The sequence below is a fragment of the Procambarus clarkii genome, chromosome 30 (genome assembly GCF_040958095.1).
Source record: "Procambarus clarkii isolate CNS0578487 chromosome 30, FALCON_Pclarkii_2.0, whole genome shotgun sequence".
In the NCBI taxonomy this organism is placed as follows: domain Eukaryota; kingdom Metazoa; phylum Arthropoda; class Malacostraca; order Decapoda; family Cambaridae; genus Procambarus; species Procambarus clarkii.
In genome coordinates this window covers 37555045-37570645 of record NC_091179.1, presented here as the reverse complement: position 1 = coordinate 37570645, position 15601 = coordinate 37555045, and the positions used below count along the sequence as shown (strand labels likewise).

The window sequence follows — 15601 nt, the reverse complement described above, 5'->3', positions numbered from 1 at the left end:
CAGGACGCAGAGCCTGGCTGTTGAGAGACGCGGGGTTATAATGAGGTTATCAGTGGTTGGGTTGACCAGAGGTGATGGTGTGTCTGAGTGGGTAAGTGTTATGGATAAGATTATAATGTAGAATTTCAAAATTTCAGGTGTTGGTGGTTGCAGTGGGCGAGCCAAATAGATATACTAATTTCTCATTAATTAAGTTGTTACAGGAATCTCGCTAGAAGCGAGCCAGTGGCAGTATGATGCTTTAGTGACATTAGTTGTGAAATTATTTTAATGAGGTATTTATTGTGATAATGTATGTGTATGTATATACTGTATATTACCTCATCGGCACCATTACTAAGTGTTAGGCTTGAGAAGGTCCCCCGGGATCATGTCACAGAGCTTCAGGTAGAGTAGAAGGGAAGCTATGAGGCTACACCCAGTTATTCTAGAAAAAAAAGGGGGAGGAAGTGAAGCCAACGTGATGTTATAGGCGAAATTCGCCCCCTGACATCAAAGCAGGGATAAGGGCCAGCTGCAATGGTTTTGCAGCTGCGCTCAGGCTATATACGGGGAGAGAGTAAGGAGCCGAGGGGGTTATGTAATAATGGGATCGAGCCAGGGGGCTCCGAGGGAATATTTTGCAGGTACAGCGATCGGGAAGGTGTGAATACTGGTGGACACACTCTGGGCGGATGGGCCTAGACCAGAGAGCTGTGAGGGATCTACAGCGTACTGGGATTGGTGCCCTGGAACGAGACGTCAGCACAGACCCAAGGGAACATGACCCTGGGGTAGGAATCTCCGTTGCTCTGGAGGCCAGGATCACGTTAGCTCAGAGCAACGATGGGACATTGACAACATTCACCAGGCTGGACAGCCTGGGTTTTGTCTGGGTCATGGAGGATCTATGACCTAGCAACCATGAGACACGAAGACAAGAGAAGTGATGCTGCCAATTGTGGAGGAGGCCAGTGAAACATTGTGTGATCATTGTAAGCCCTTATGTCAACAGTACAGGGCAAGATGTTAAATTGTTATTAATTTGTTACTAAGGATGAAGAACCTTAGATATATATGTGTTGTGTATATATTAATGACTAGTGTCATTTCTGTTTTAGTGCCAGCATTCTGGTCCATGTAATTTTATGGTAATGGTTGTATGTAATTATATGTCAGCAGTTTAGGTATATGTGCATTGTTGGAGATGGGACAAATTATTACAGACTATTTTACCTGTGCTATGATGTGAATATAATGTATATGTTGGAGAAGTGTTGTGAGTCATGTCGGGGAAAATTTTAATTTATTTCATCGTGTGTATGATGAACTTATTGGGGGAATTTTTAGTTGTACACATATGGTGGGTGCATCCTCCAGGTCCTTGCACTAATGGAACCATTGCAATGATGCATATGGGGACACATGCGTGTTTAAGGAGGGGAGTGGTGTTGTAAACCACAAGTTAGTAGGAATTATTAGCTAGAGGATCATTACTACAACACTTAACGAATGATGATTGGAAGTATATGTAAGTAGACAGACTATGGATCACATATCTAAGAAAGGTCAATGGATTAAGACCGAAGCTGTTTAGCCAAATTAATAATTCCTGGAAAGAGGAATTATTCTTTCCAGGCTTCTAGGATCAAGGTTACCGCTCTAAGGATAAGGTTAATCGGATTATACCTTCCTTGAGAGGAGTGGTGAAATGTTTGAGGCCATGGTTGGCTAGAGTCAGTCTGATTGTGGGAGTTGAACTAGCAAGTTCTTTGGATCCCCGTTTGCAGCAGCAGCGAAGTGTAGCAGACAGCTATGCGAGAACCTGATGTGATCTTAGTGACGAAGTTAAGTCTGCAGTATGTGAGTATTGAACGAAAGACTAACCGGGTGTGGAGCGTTGTAGTAATCATTCCGTATTAGGGACTTAGGCGGAAGTTACGAGTGTGGGTGGTGATCGCGGAGGTCAAGTGGTCTACGGGTATTGGAAGGGTATTGACCTAATAGAGTATGTTAATTAATATAGTATTATTTGTCAGAGTCTATTCTTTGTAATTAAATGACAAAACCCGACGGCCTTTAAATACCTTCCATATGTTCATTCATTGTGTTCCAGTACAAACCGAGTGGTACGCCTCAAGGGTCTGGTGTGTGTAGGAGTATAGGTGGTAGTAACGGTTGCTGAGGCAAGGTGTTATGTGTTGTGTAATCGCTGTGTTCGGAATGAACCAGGGTTCAGCGTCACGACATGGTATTTTATCAAATCACCTCATTCTTTGGGGCACATGCGAGGAACACAAATGCGAACAAGCCTGAATGGTCCCCAGGACTATATGCAACTGAAAACTCACACCCCAGAAGTGACTAGAACCTATACTGCCAGGAGCACTCTGCTGACGTACAGGATCCCTTAACAACTCGACCAACACGACCGGACAAAAGAGGATGGTAGCCTAGGCTATTTCCATCCCCCCGCCGGTACTTGGTTGGTAATCTTGGGCATGGTATTTTATCAAATCACCTCATTCTTTTGGACACACGTGTGGAACATAAATGCGAACAAGCCTGAATGGTCTCCAGGACTATATGCAACTGAAAACTCACACCCCAGATGTGACTGGAACCCATACTGCCAGGAGCACTCTGCTGGCGTACAGGATCCCATAACCGCTCGACCAACACGACTGGACAAAAAGAGGATGGCAGCCAAGGCTATTTCCATCTCCCCGCCGGCACTCGGTTGGTAATCTTGGGCATGGTATTTTATCAAATCACCTCATTCTTTGGGGCACATGCGAGGAACACAAATGCGAACAAGCCTGAATGGTCCCCAGGACTATATGCAGCTGAAAACTCACACCCCAGAAGTGACTCGAACCCATACTGCCAGGAGCACTCTGCTGGCATACAGGATCCCTTAACCGCTTGACCAACACAACTGGACAAAAGAGGATGGCAGCCAAGGCTATTTCCCTCCCCCCGCTGGCACTCGGTTGGTAATCTTGGGCATGGTATTTTATCAAATCACCTCATTCTTTGGGCACCCGTGAGGAACACAAATGCGAACAAGCCTGAATGGTCTTCAGGACTATATGCAACTGAAATATATATATATATATATATATATATATATATATATATATATATATATATATATATATATATATATTATATATATAGATATATATATATATATATATATATATATATATATATATATATATATATATATATATATATATATATGTCTAATTGAATATGACAGCATATTCTGTATGAACTATTTCTGGTTTAGGGCTTCTATCCCTCTAACTAGTATTCTTGCATTAGGGTTTAGTTGGAAGAGGAGTTCTCAAAAATTCATGTTCGTTTTCGAGGGGAAAGAAAAAGTAAATAACTATAAAATGTATTACACTTATTATATAACTGCATAACGTTTCGAACCTACATGGTTCATTCTCAAGTGATAAGAAAATATTAATTGATTGATGAAGATTAAGCCACCCAAAAGGTGGCACGGGCATGAATAGCCCGTAAGTGGTGGCCCTTTTATGCCATTACCAATACCAAGAGCTGATACTAGAGATCTGTGGAGGTGCGACTGCACCCTGCGTGATGGGAGATGTCTCCCCAAAAGAAAATACAAATCGCGTTACATATATACCAGTACGGAGTCAGGTGAAAAAACAAGTAGAATAAAGGAAAGGGCAAGGGGAAAAGGGGGACGAAGCACAATACAAAGATTAATCAGGTGTAATAGGACTATTATGTTGAGCAGTGTCTTCTGTGTTGGTATCGTTATGTTCCAGTCTTGGTCTTACTCTCATGGTGGGTAGAGTAAATAGTTCCGTAATATGGGTATTCATGGTAGGTTCTATTTTTATGTGGATTGCGTCAAGAATTTGTAATCTTCTTACATCTTGGGTTTTGTCTATTATACAAGTGTTGTTATTCAGTATTTCTCTTCTTACGGTGATGTCATGGGCTTGTCTCGTGTGATTTCTGGGGGCCACCGGATTGAAGATGACAGGTCAAACGCCTCGTCAGCTTAGTCGATATCATACCTATGTACTTAGATTGAAAGTTACATCCTTCGTAGGGGCAGGTGTATATGTATACAACATTTGACTGCTGTAAAGGATTCTCTGTCGGATTCGGGTTGTTTTTAATAAGGAGGTCGGTAGTCATCTTTGTTTTATAGAATATGATCAGGTCTGTGTTTTGTTTAGGAGGTAGTGCTTTTTACTCCTTTATGGATTATTTGCTTCATTATTCTTTCTTCTTTTTTATGTTCACTGTGCATAGTTGATTTGCAATATAATTTTATTAGAGGTGTTGTGGTTTCTGTTCTAGGTTCAGGATTGCACCATCGATCCAGGTGTCATCTTATGGCAGGGTTTATTTCCGTGTTGCTATATCCATTGTTCACCAATACCCGAGTTATTCTTTCAAACTCTCTACTCACGTTGCTCCATTCGGAGCAATGCGTAAGCGCTCGACGAATATAAGCATTGATAACACTGGCTTTATATCTTAGGGGGCATCTTTGTATCTTAGGTACGACATGTATAAACATATGTCGTATCTAGTAGCCAGAACGTACTTCTTGGCCTACTATGCAAGGCTCGATTTGCCTAATAGGCTGAATAATTTTCCTTATTTTCAATAAATTGTTTCCAATTAGTTTATTTAAAATATTATTATTATATTATATTAGGAACATAAGTTATTGACTAAGTTGTGTTAGTTTAGGTTCGGTTTGGATAGGTTAGGTAGGGTTGGTTAGGTTCGGTCATATATCTAAGTTTGTTTTAACTCAAATTTAAACAAATTAACTTATACATAATGAAAGGGACAGATTTATCATTTCATAAGGAAAAAATGAGAAAAATATATAAATTCAGGAAAACTTGGCTTATTAGGCAAATTGGGCCTTGCATAGTAGGCCGAGTAAGACGTTCTGGCTATTAGGTACAGCATATGTCTATATATATATATATATATATATATATATATATATATATATATATATATATATATATATATATATATATATATATATATACGAACAAGCCTGAATGGTCCCCAGGACAATATGCAACTGAAAACTCACACCCCAGAAGTGACTCGAACCCATACTCCCAGGAGCCACGCAACTGGTATGTACAAGACGCCTTAATCCACTTGACCATCACGACCGGACAAAATGAGGTGATAGCCGAGGCTATTTGAACCACCCCACCGCCGGCACTCAGATAGTAATCATGGGCATAGCATTTTACCAAATCACCTCATTCTTTGGGGCACACGTGAGGAACACAAATGCGAACAAGCCTGAATGGTCCCCAGGACAATATGCAACTGAAAACTCACACCCCAGAAGTGACTCGAACCCATACTCCCAGGAGCCACGCAACTGGTATGTACAAGACGCCTTAATCCACTTGACCATCACGACCGGACAAAATGAGGTGATAGCCGAGGCTATTTGAACCACCCCACCGCCGGCACTCGGATAGTAATCTTGGGCATAGCATTTTACCAAATCACCTCATTCTTTGGGGCACACGTTTGTCCGGTCGTGATGGTCAAGTGGATTAAGGCGTCTTGTACATACCAGTTGCGTGGCTCCTGGGAGTATGGGTTCGAGTCACTTCTGGGGTGTGAGTTTTCAGTTGCATATTGTCCTGGGGACCATTCAGGCTTGTTCGCATTTGTGTTCCTCACGTGTGCCCCAAAGAATGAGGTGATTTGGTAAAATGCTATGCCCAAGATTACTATCCTAGTGCCGGCGGTGGGGTGGTTCAAATAGCCTCGGCTATCACCTCATTTTGTCCAGTCGTGATGGTCAAGTGGATTAAGGCGTCTTGTACATACCAGTTGCGTGGCTCCTGGGAGTATGGGTTCGAGTCACTTCTGGGGTGTGAGTTTTCAGTTGCATATTGTCCTGGGGACCATTCAGGCTTGTTCGCATTTGTGTTCCTCACGTGTGCCCCAAAGAATGAGGTGATTTGGTAAAATGCTATGCCCAAGATTACTATCCGAGTGCCGGCGGTGGGGTGGTTCAAATAGCCTCGGCTATCACCTCATTTTGTCCGGTCGTGATGGTCAAGTGGATTAAGGCGTCTTGTACATACCAGTTGCGTGGCTCCTGGGAGTATGGGTTCGAGTCACTTCTGGGGTGTGAGTTTTCAGTTGCATATTGTCCTGGGGACCATTCAGGCTTGTTCGCATTTGTGTTCCTCACGTGTGCCCCAAAGAATGAGGTGATTTGGTAAAATGCTATGCCCAAGATTACTATCCTAGTGCCGGCGGTGGGGTGGTTCAAATAGCCTCGGCTATCACCTCATTTTGTCCAGTCGTGATGGTCAAGTGGATTAAGGCGTCTTGTACATACCAGTTGCGTGGCTCCTGGGAGTATGGGTTCGAGTCACTTCTGGGGTGTGAGTTTTCAGTTGCATATTGTCCTGGGGACCATTCAGGCTTGTTCGCATTTGTGTTCCTCACGTGTGCCCCAAAGAATGAGGTGATTTGGTAAAATGCTATGCCCAAGATTACTATCCGAGTGCCGGCGGTGGGGTGGTTCAAATAGCCTCGGCTATCACCTCATTTTGTCCGGTCGTGATGGTCAAGTGGATTAAGGCGTCTTGTACATACCAGTTGCGTGGCTCCTGGGAGTATGGGTTCGAGTCACTTCTGGGGTGTGAGTTTTCAGTTGCATATTGTCCTGGGGACCATTCAGGCTTGTTCGCATTTGTGTTCCTCACGTGTGCCCCAAAGAATGAGGTGATTTGGTAAAATGCTATGCCCAAGATTACTATCCTAGTGCCGGCGGTGGGGTGGTTCAAATAGCCTCGGCTATCACCTCATTTTGTCCAGTCGTGATGGTCAAGTGGATTAAGGCGTCTTGTACATACCAGTTGCGTGGCTCCTGGGAGTATGGGTTCGAGTCACTTCTGGGGTGTGAGTTTTCAGTTGCATATTGTCCTGGGGACCATTCAGGCTTGTTCGCATTTGTGTTCCTCACGTGTGCCCCAAAGAATGAGGTGATTTGGTAAAATGCTATGCCCAAGATTACTATCCTAGTGCCGGCGGTGGGGTGGTTCAAATAGCCTCGGCTATCACCTCATTTTGTCCAGTCGTGATGGTCAAGTGGATTAAGGCGTCTTGTACATACCAGTTGCGTGGCTCCTGGGAGTATGGGTTCGAGTCACTTCTGGGGTGTGAGTTTTCAGTTGCATATTGTCCTGGGGACCATTCAGGCTTGTTCGCATTTGTGTTCCTCATGTGTGCCCCAAAGAATGAGGTGATTTGGTAAAATGCTATGCCCAAGATTACTATCCGAGTGCCGGCGGTGGGGTGGTTCAAATAGCCTCGGCTATCACCTCATTTTGTCCGGTCGTGATGGTCAAGTGGATTAAGGCGTCTTGTACATACCAGTTGCGTGGCTCCTGGGAGTATGGGTTCGAGTCACTTCTGGGGTGTGAGTTTTCAGTTGCATATTGTCCTGGGGACCATTCAGGCTTGTTCGCATTTGTGTTCCTCACGTGTGCCCCAAAGAATGAGGTGATTTGGTAAAATGCTATGCCCAAGATTACTATCCTAGTGCCGGCGGTGGGGTGGTTCAAATAGCCTCGGCTATCACCTCATTTTGTCCAGTCGTGATGGTCAAGTGGATTAAGGCGTCTTGTACATACCAGTTGCGTGGCTCCTGGGAGTATGGGTTCGAGTCACTTCTGGGGTGTGAGTTTTCAGTTGCATATTGTCCTGGGGACCATTCAGGCTTGTTCGCATTTGTGTTCCTCACGTGTGCCCCAAAGAATGAGGTGATTTGGTAAAATGCTATGCCCAAGATTACTATCCGAGTGCCGGCGGTGGGGTGGTTCAAATAGCCTCGGCTATCACCTCATTTTGTCCGGTCGTGATGGTCAAGTGGATTAAGGCGTCTTGTACATACCAGTTGCGTGGCTCCTGGGAGTATGGGTTCGAGTCACTTCTGGGGTGTGAGTTTTCAGTTATATATATATATATATATATATATATATATATATATATATATATATATATATATATATATATATATATATATATATATATATATATATATATATATATATATATATTTATATATTAGTATATTTTGGTAGCAGTCTTTCCTGTAGACATATATTATTAAATATGACCGAAAAAGTAAGATTAATAATTCTAACACGAATTTTCTCGATCTTTCGTACGTTTCTTTTCACTGTTGGTGGTAATTCAAAAATCAATTCTCCAAAATTCATTTTTATTTCTAGTCTGACGTGACACTTGAGCGCGTTTCGTAAAACTTATTACATTTTCAAAGACTTTAGCTTACACATACACAACTGAATAGAACTTACACATCTTCGATTTGTTTATATCTACATTTTAGCGAGGTGGATGGGGTGAGGTGGTATTAATAGGGGTATTAAATTCCTAAACACAAGACAGAACACGAAACAATGGGTATTGAATGGAAGTGATTTGTAGAAAGCCTATTGGTCCATATTTCTTGATGCTTCTATATTGGAGCGGAGTCTTGAGGTGGGTAGAATATAGTTGTGCATTAATTGGCTGTTGATTGCTGGTGTTGACTTCTTGATGTGTAGAGCCTCGCAGACGTCAAGCCGCCTGCTATCGCTGTATCTATCGATGATTTCTGTGTTGTTTACTAGGATTTCTCTGGTGATGGTTTGGTTGTGGGAAGAGATTATATGTTCCTTAATGGAGCCCTGTTGCTTATGCATCGTTAAACGCTTAGAAAGAGATGTTGTTGTCTTGCCTATATACTGTTTTTTTTGGAGCTTACAGTCCCCAAGAGGGCATTTGAAGGCATAGACGACGTTGGTCTCTTTTAAAGCATTCTGCTTTGTGTCTGGAGAGTTTCTCATGAGTAGGCTGGCCGTTTTTCTGGTTTTATAGTAAATCGTCAGTTGTATCCTCTGATTTTTGTCTGTAGGGATAACGTTTCTATTAACAATATCTTTCAGGAATCTTTCCTCCGTTTTATGAGCGGTGGAAAAGAAGTTCTTGTAAAATAGTCTAATAGGGGGTATAGGTGTTGTGTTGGTTGTCTCTTCATAGGTTGCATGGTGTTTCACTTTCCTTCTTATGATGTCTTCGACGAAACCATTGGAGAAGCCGTTGTTGACTAGGACCTGCCTTACCCTACAGAGTTCTTCGTCGACTTGCTTCCATTCTGAGCTGTGGCTGAGAGCACGGTCGACATAAGCATTAACAACACTCCTCTTGTACCTGTCTGGGCAGTCGCTGTTGGCATTTAGGCACATTCCTATGTTCGTTTCCTTAGTGTAGACTGCAGTGTGGAAACCTCCGCTCTTTTCCATGACTGTTACATCTAGAAAGGGCAGCTTCCCATCCTTTTCCATCTCGTAAGTGAAACGCAGCACGGAACTCTGCTCAAATGCCTCCTTCAGCTCCTGCAGATGTCTGACATCAGGTACCTGTGTAAAAATGTCTTCAACATACCTGCAGTATATGGCCGGTTTCAAGTTCATTTCGACTAAGACTTTTTGCTCGATGGTACCCATGTAGAAGATTGCAAACAGGACACCAAGGAGGGAACCCATGGCGACCCCATCTACTTGCTTATACATGTGCCCATCCGGGCTCAAGAAGGGTGCCTCTTTAGTACAAGCTTGGAGTAGTTTCCTCAGAATGTTCTCTGGTATGTCAAGAGGAGTGCAGGCCGGATCACGATACACTCTGTCGGCTATCATCCCGATTGTCTCGTCCACAGGTACGTTGGTAAACAGGGATTCTACGTCCAACGAGGCTCTTATCCCTGTGGCCCGTGTGCCCCGCAGTAAGTCAACAAATTCCTTTGGAGACTTCAGGCTGAAGGCGCAAGGGACATAAGGAGTCAGCAGGCCGTTGAGTCGCTTCGCCAGTCTGGACGTGGGTGTGGGTATCTGGCTAATGATTGGCCGAAGTGGGTTTCCAGGCTTGTGTGCCTTGACATTTCCATACGCATATCCAGGTTTATATTCCCCAATAATCTTTGGCAGGTGGAGTCCAGATTTCTTACAGTTGTGTATGTGTAAGCTAAAGTCTTTGAAAATGTAATAAGTTTTACGAAACGCGCTCAAGTGTCGCGTCAGACTAGAAATAAAAATGAATTTTGGAGAATTGATTTTTGAATTACCACCAACAGTGAAAAGAAATGTACGAAAGATTGAGAAAATTCGTGTTAGAATTATTAATCTTACTTTTTCGGTCATATTTAATAATATATGTCTACAGGAAAGACTGCTACCAAAATATACTAATATATATATATATATATATATATATATATATATATATATATATATATATATATATATATATATATATATATATATATATATATATTTATATATGAGTATATTTTGGTAGCAGTCTTTCCTGTAGACATATATTATTAAATATGACCGAAAAAGTAAGATTAATAATTCTAACACGAATTTTCTCAATCTTTCGTACATTTCTTTTCACTGTTGGAGGTAAATCAAAAATTAATTCTCCAAAAATTAGAGACTAGAAATTAGTAGACTATAAATAAAAATGAATTTTGGAGAATTGATTTTTGATTTACCTCCAACAGTGAAAAGAAATGTACGAAAGATTGAGAAAATTCGTGTTAGAATTATTAATCTTACTTTTTCGGTCATATTTAATAATATATATATATATATATATATATATATATATATATATGACTGAAAACTCACACCCCAAAAGTGACTCGAACCCATACTCCCAGGAGCAACGCAATTGGTAACTACACGACGCCTTAATCCACTTGACCATCACGATCTGGGGTGAGTTTTCAGTCGCATATAGTCCTGGGGACCATTCAGGCTTGTTTGCATTTGTGTTCCTCACATGTGCCCCAAAGAATGAGGTGATTTGATGAAATGCTATGCCCAAGATTACCATCCGAGTGCCGGTGGGGAAGTGGTTCAAATAGCTTCGCCTATCACTTCCTTATGTCCGGTCGTGACGGTCAAGCGGATTAAGGCGTCGTGTAGTTACCAGTTGCGTTGCTCCTGGGAGTATGGGTTCGAGTCACTTCCGGGGTGTGAGTTTTCAGTCGCATATAGTCCTGGGACCATTCAGGCTTGTTCGCATATATATATATATATATATATATATATATATATATATATATATATATATATATATATATATATATATATATATATATATATATATATATATATGTCGTACCTAGTAGCCAGAACGCACTTCTCAGCCTACTATGCAAGGCCCGATTTGCCTAATAAGCCAAGTTTTCCTGAATTAATATATTTTCTCTAATTTTTTTCTTATGAAATGATAAAGCTGCCCATTTCATTATGTATGAGGTCAATTTTTTTTTATTGGAGGTAAAATTAACGTAGATATATGACCAAACCTAACCAACCCTACCTAACCTAACCTAACCTATCTTTATAGGTTAGGTTAGGTTAAGTAGCCGAAAAAGATAGGTTAGGTTAGGTTAGGTAGGTTAGGTTGTCGAAAAAGAATTAATTCATGAAAACTTGGCTTATTAGGCAAATCGGGCCTTGCATAGTAGGCAGAGAAGTGCGTTCTGGCTATTAGGTACGACATATATATATATATATATATATATATATATATATATATATATATATATATATATATATATATATATATATATATATATATATATGCGAACAAGCCTGAATGGTCCCCAGGACTATATGTGACTGAAAACTCACACCCCAGAAGTGACTCGAACCCATACTCCCAGGAGCAACGCAACTGGTAACTACAGGGCGCCTTAATCCGCTGATCATCACGTCCGGACAAAAGGAAGTGGTAGCCGATGCTATTTGTACCACTTCCTCGCCGGCAACTCGGATGGTAATCTTGGGCATAGCATTTCACCAAATCACCTCATTCTTTGGGGCACACGTGAGGAACACAAATACGAACAAGCCTGAATGGTCCCCAGGACTATATGCGACTGGGGTGTGAGTTTTTAGTCGCATATAGTCCTGGGGACCATTCAGGCTTGTTCGCATTTGTGTTCCTCACGTGTGTCCCTAAGAATGAGGTGATTTGGTGAAATGCTATGCCCAAGATTACCATCCGAGTTGCCGGCGGGGAAGTGGTTCAAATAGCTTCGGCTACCACTTCCTTTTGTCCGGCCGTGATGGTCAAGCGGATTAAGGCGCCCTGTAGTTACCAGTTGCGTTGCTCCTGGGAGTATGGGTTTGAGTCACTTCTGGGGTGTGAGTTTTCAGTCATATATATATATATATATATATATATATATATATATATATATATATATATATATATATATATATATATATATATATATGTATATATGCGAACAAGCCTGAATGGTCCCCAGGACAATATGCAACTGAAAACTCACACCTCAGAAGTGACTTGAACCCATACTCCCAGGAGCAACGCAACTGGTATGTACAAGACGCCTTAATCCACTTGACCATCACGACCGGACATAATGAGGTGATAGCCGAGGCTATTTGAACCACCCCACCGCCGGCATATATATATATATATATATATATATATATATATATATATATATATATATATATATATATATATATATATATATATATATATATATATATATGTGTCTATGTCTGCCTTTCATTCTCATTGTGTATGTCTGCCTATCTGTCTATCTCTATCTGTCACTCTAACTCTGTCTCCTTAAGTCTGTCATAATGTCTGAATGTCTGTCAGTCTAATTCTCTGTCTCTTTATATCTGTCAAAATGTCTGTACGTCTGTCTATCGCTATATATCTCTCTGACTCTATTTTTCTAGAAGGAAATTTTCTGTCTCAAATTTCTGCCTTTGTGTCTCTGTCTATCTTTCTGTTTCTATCTTTGTCTGTATGTATCTATGTAGGTCTCTTTCTCTCTCTCTCTCTCTCTCTCTCTCTCTCTCTCTCTCTCTCTCTCTCTCTCTCTCTCTCTCTCTCTCTCTCTCTCTCTCTCTCTCTCTCTCTCTCTCTCCTGTCGTGTATATCTGTCTATATGTTCGTGCCTCTCACGCTCTATGTGTGTCGTTTTGTTTCTTTTTTACAGGCTGTATTTCAGTCTGTGTTTTAAACAAGTAGAAGTGGGTTTTCAATAAAATATAGTAATAAATCTGTCCTCAAAAGTTAACTTACTATTCTTACGTTTAAAATTAAGAAAGGCCCTAAACAATTAATTTTTATCAATCCTATGGTCAAAGCAGTTATTTTAGAAAAGAGAAAAAGAGATGTGCATGGCGACTTACTTAGGGCAAGGCAGACCACGCCGATGCAGGAGTACTTGACACACTGCTGCATGGATACGGTGTAGTTCAGAGTACCGGCAGGGAAACCGCTTCCTACGTTGTTGATTGGGAACTCCATGTCGTTCCAGAGGACAAGACGGCAGTCTGCGAGGAAGGCGAGGGAAGGTAAGATGTAGAGGGTGTGAGAATTTATTTATTTGGGTTTAGACTCTAATATAAATGTCCTCAGTCAGAAGGGACTGCACATGCTAGCACGTGCCAGTGCAGATTAATACTTTCAAACCTAAATAAACGGCGGGAACAACCGCCAGGGTTCTAAAACAATTGGGACCCTTGAGCTTCTGTTGAGCTCAACAGTTGGTTGGTTGTTGGTTGTTGAGCTTCTTAAATGCTTAGGGCAATGATTAGGGTAGCTCATGAGTTCTCACACTAAATTTAATTTTATGTGTTCAGCTAAGAATTGGGTTCGAATCCAGATGCAGGACTTCATTAAAGTTTGCAAGAACAGTTCAATATGTTGCAGTATGGGTGGGACAATAACATTGGATGTTATTGACATAAATTCACATGCATATCTTCTGGCAACAATAATAATTTATTCATAAAGTACTAAAACAAATACAAAGCACAACACTCTTGACCTTACGTTAATGTACTTCCATTACACTTAAAGACAGCTATCCAGACAGTAACTTTAGCAAGGAGTCCATCTCATTTGCCATTCTCAGTATAGCAATAGCTTCCAATCTGTGCCGCTTTAGGCAGATATAATGAACTAATTGAACAAATACGGGTCCTCACGTAGGACTCAAGTTGCAATTCAAGCAATTGCAGCAAAATGCAAATAAACAATGTAAACACAAAAAGCCGGGTCAATGAGACAATCTCCAGTAACCCTATCAATTACGTTAACACACGTCTCTAAAGACGATAACCAAAACAACAGTCTAATCAATTACCCTAATTAGTCTCAATGATTAATTACGTTAATTTACTGTCAACCGGCTAATCAACAACAAAGGAACTCTACATTAATCACGATCCTGTCTATCAGACAATCAAACAAATCAAAACAATAATTCGTTATTCAAAATTACTCTGATCACCTGATCACTCGGACCAATTAAACACGCAGTGAGTAATTACATTAATTACTGTCAAACGGACAGAAAAATTAATCGTGAACTAATTACGTTACTCAATGCTGTCACTCACGACAGCTTGCCAAACAAAACTGTCACTTCACTTGATGATGTTAATTACCCTTAATTAACATCAGCGAGTTTCCTTTGACTCGGTTCTTTCACCATAACCAGGTGCTCTAGGACAACATCCAACCGGAAGTTGATTTAACGTTAACCAATGAAACTTTATGCAAAATATAAATATAAGTACTCACATCAGACCGACCTTCCCAAGCACACCTCTCCCATACATACAGACACTGAATGCGGCAGTTGACTGAAGATCAACCAAACATCCTCCTCACGTGATTATGAAAGAGCACGTGGAGTATGAACCGGTGGTGACACTGGGTACTGATAAGATGATAATAATGAGTCCAACGTTCCCCGGCGCACAGCACCATGACACAGCGGAGCGAGCACTGCAGGCTACCCCAGCTGATAACAGGGACTCGTTGGGCAGATTCCCACACACGCACGAGCGTGATATGCTTGCTCAAGAGTGCGGTGGAGTGAGGTGGTGATGGCACAGATTAGGCGGGAATTTCCTATGTCCATCAAAGTGGCCCAAATTCACTAAATTACGTCAGGAGGATTTCACAATCACTGGGAAACCTTTCCTTATTCCCACCTAGTTCAGTATCATAATCATATAGTGACGGATGACTATGGATACCAACGATGATCATGGATCTAAGAATGGAGTCCCGTTTCTCCTGTGGGATCACGTGGTATATACTATATCTTCATCTATGATTCACTCTTAATTATTATAATTCCTCTAGCCGCGATCCCGGATTCTGCTTGACGGACTCGCGGTGATGGAACGATGATAAATGAATTACTACATGTTGCCTCTAGACGGTATTTCTAGCAGTTTGGCTGAACCGCGGGAAAAGACGTCTGACAAACGCAGCGATACGGACAGAATAATTTTCCAAGGCGAGGCAGGAGCGGGCCATGCTTATCTTCTCTGTTCCACGAATTAACCAGTCAGAGGATAGCGCGGAATCGGCATGGTGCCACCACCAGTCTGTAGGCCTCTTCTAGTCACGTGATGCCTGTGATAGCTGTACCTCTTCTAACAGAAAAGCTACGGCGGCCTCCGTAGTCTTACTG

At 41.5% G+C, this 15601-nt stretch overlaps 1 long non-coding RNA gene across 1 annotated transcript in view; it reads right to left on the bottom strand.

Moving 5' to 3' along the window:
• The window catches only part of LOC123765535 (uncharacterized), a 45325-nt gene extending 29948 nt beyond the window's left edge, over positions 1-15377 (bottom strand). The window contains exons 1-2 of the long non-coding RNA XR_006773730.2: positions 14698-15377; positions 13299-13442 (exon numbers count right to left, since the gene is read on the bottom strand). This is a non-coding gene — a long non-coding RNA (uncharacterized lncRNA). The remainder of the gene's footprint in view (positions 1-13298; positions 13443-14697) is intronic.
• Positions 15378-15601: the final 224 nt, after the last annotated feature.